Source organism: Pteropus alecto, unplaced genomic scaffold (genome assembly GCF_000325575.1).
Source record: "Pteropus alecto unplaced genomic scaffold, ASM32557v1 scaffold71, whole genome shotgun sequence".
In the NCBI taxonomy this organism is placed as follows: domain Eukaryota; kingdom Metazoa; phylum Chordata; class Mammalia; order Chiroptera; family Pteropodidae; genus Pteropus; species Pteropus alecto.
The window spans coordinates 10,243,645-10,246,457 of record NW_006433024.1 but is presented as its reverse complement, the minus strand read 5'-3'; the positions used below and the strand labels follow the sequence as shown (position 1 = coordinate 10,246,457).

General features: G+C 45.4%; 1 protein-coding gene across 3 annotated transcripts in view; it reads right to left on the bottom strand.

Moving 5' to 3' along the window:
* KIAA1549L (KIAA1549 like) overlaps positions 1-2,780 on the bottom strand; it is a 231,813-nt gene extending 229,033 nt beyond the window's left edge. For all 3 annotated transcript variants that reach the window (XM_015586326.2, XM_025044169.1, XM_006908018.3), the window contains exon 1: positions 2,734-2,780. The gene's annotated coding sequence lies outside the window, so the exon portion shown is untranslated. The remainder of the gene's footprint in view (positions 1-2,733) is intronic.
* Between the last annotated feature and the right edge of the window lie 33 nt (positions 2,781-2,813).

Here is a 2,813-nt window from a genome sequence, read left to right as displayed (position 1 = left end):
TACCATTCTGCCTGGAGCCCCAGAGGGCAGAAGACAACTAGAGGGTGTCAGAGCTCACTGCTATAAAGAACCATCTTTCCCACACCAATCTCCCACATCCAAAACAGAAGTTATTGTCTGGAAGCAAGGTTTTTGTGGAGATGGAAGGTAAGAGAGGAGGTCTGAGGGAAGATACTCAAGGCAGCAGGCTTTCCCTAATGTGAGAAAGAGAAGGAACCCCGATTCCTCAGGAATGTTAAAGAAAAGGAACCTGGGGTGGAGGGCGTGCAGGTGGGCTAGGAACATACTGTAGGGGCTCCAGGACACGAAGGTTCCGAACAACAGCTACAGCATTTTTTAGAAACAAATATATTTTTACCTATTTTTCAACCAAGGCCAATGTTTAAGCCTTGCTTAGAAAACAAGTACTGGCAATGATGCAAATGACAAGACTGTAGCCAGCTAGCACCTGTAGCAGGATCTTGACAGCATGAGTTTGGCTTTTCATGCATCCGTCTCATTCTGCAGTGAGTGGCCGCACCAAATTGCAGCCACTTCTCAGGAAAATTTCAAAGCTAGGTTGTCTGTTGAAAGCCAAAGGTCCCGGAAAAGCATTATCCATTCTCCTGCCTCCCTCCTGACACTGCTCCCTCACACAAACCCCTTGGGACGCCCTGCATTAGGTCCAGGACTCACCCACCCTGTGGTGAAGCTGCCTCAAGAGGAAATCAGAGAACAAATGAAAGCAGGTAGGAGGCAAGACAGGGAGCCCAGTGATTAACTCTTCCATTGAGAGAGAAACAAGTCATGAAAACTGAATCAGCGGCAAACACACAGGAAACCATGGAGTCCAGAGGTAGACTTTGGATCGACAGGTGAGCTGGACCACCAGAAATTGTTCATCAAGGGTTACAGCACAAAGAGCACCCAAAAAGCACAGAGGAAGCAACAAGTCACACCAATGAGAGGGGGAGACACAGGACTCTGGGAAACAACATCAACTTTAATAATTTCTACCACCATTTTAATCAAAGTATCTTTCCTAGTGATTCCCCATTATCATCATGCTAAGAGAAAAAAAGAAAAGGAATACCTGGGCAAAACCCGAAAGATATAGATCAGAAGTCCCCTAAGTCAGGCTCTGTCAGTCTGAAAGAAGAGCCAAGTAAAGTCACAGTGGTTCAGAAGATCAATACACAGAGGCCGGAAGGGACATCAGAAATTCAAAACCAATGAGAGGAAATCATCTGACATCGGGCTGAATAGGAACACTACATACATCCAAATTTCACATACTACAGATGCTTGGACAGTTTTTGGTATCTGCACTCAAATGAACAACACCCAAAATTTAATGTCTCATAAACAGTTTACAAAACGATCAAGGGTCTGATCCATTATAAATAAAAACTCAAAGTGTCTTTCTGAGCCAGTAAATACTAAGGTGTGTTTACATGTGTCTGACTCAGGACTTACCTTTTAATCATGATATCAAATACTCATCACCGAAAACTGGTAGAAGCATAAAAACCAAGGGTTAAAATTCTTCAGAGGCTTTTCTTGGGTCTCAGGCACACAGCCAAATATTACCAAACTTTATAACCACTATAATCACAATAGAAAATTCCTGGATAGTCACTTGTACACACAGACACCTCATATCAGTGACCCTTTAAGTAAATTAAAGGAAAATGGGCTTTGTATTAAGCTGCTGAGGAAAGGAAATATTTTTAACCTGAAACTCTCTTATTTAAAACAGTGTGAGCGCCTTCACAATTAGGAAATTTAATCTAATTTGGGGGAAGGGGCACACTGGGAAAAAAGTAGTCCTCATTAGTCCTTGCTATGAAACGCAAAACTACAGGATCATATTAGCTGAAGTGAGAGCTTTATTCCTTGATAAATGAAATATATCAAGAGCCCAGAATTTCATCACAAACAAAAGCCTGCCCTTTACAAGTGCCATAGTAATCATTCTTATTTCAAAGACAATTGCTGACTGCACAGTGTAAGTTTTGAAACACATTAGGAAAATAATCTCCCCCAAATAGTTATAACAGATTTCTCAAAATCGTCCAAGGGATTACCAAAACATATTTCCTGGGGATTCTTGGGAATGTAAAAGCCAAGCATGATTCTTTTTAACTCACCTGCAAACAGGTTTATATACTTGATCAGTGCTTGAATCCCTTTGCAAGATGCAAGCAATTGATCAATTTGCTTTGATGCAAACAATTAGGTACCTCTGTCCCCTTTTCCCCCCCAAAAGGAGTCTCCTCTCGACACAGAGGAGAAAACGCTATTTGGGAAGACAGGGAGCCCAGTGGTCAACTGCCTAAAATTCAGGCCATTTCGTGCAGTTAAAGTAGACACCCAGCGGGGAGCCCAAAACATAGTGGACGTCCCCACCCTGAAATGTGTCCTACTAAAACATATCCCTTTTAAGGTGTCCTAAACACATCATGTCTTCATCTAAACGAAGCGTGCCCGCGGGGACCACTAGGAAAGATCTGCAACTTGTCCAGAAAGAAGATGCGAAAGCACCTTTTTACTTCCCCGCCCAGCGCTGCCTTCCCGGGAGACAGATTTCCAACAGTTCGCCTGCTGTTGCAGCAGCAAAGGGCGGAGAAAATCCTAGCGCCGGCGATGCAAAGACCTCTCCCTCCACCGCCACCCCGCCAGGTGCCGGCCCCGACGGGCGGCCCTGCTCCTCCAGAAACCTCCGCGAGCGCACGGCGGCCGCCAAGTGCTTACCCGGGTCGGCCAGGCAGCGCCCAGGCAGGGCGGCCAGCAGCAGGAGTCCCAGCAGCAGCGGCGGCAGCAGCGGCGGCGCT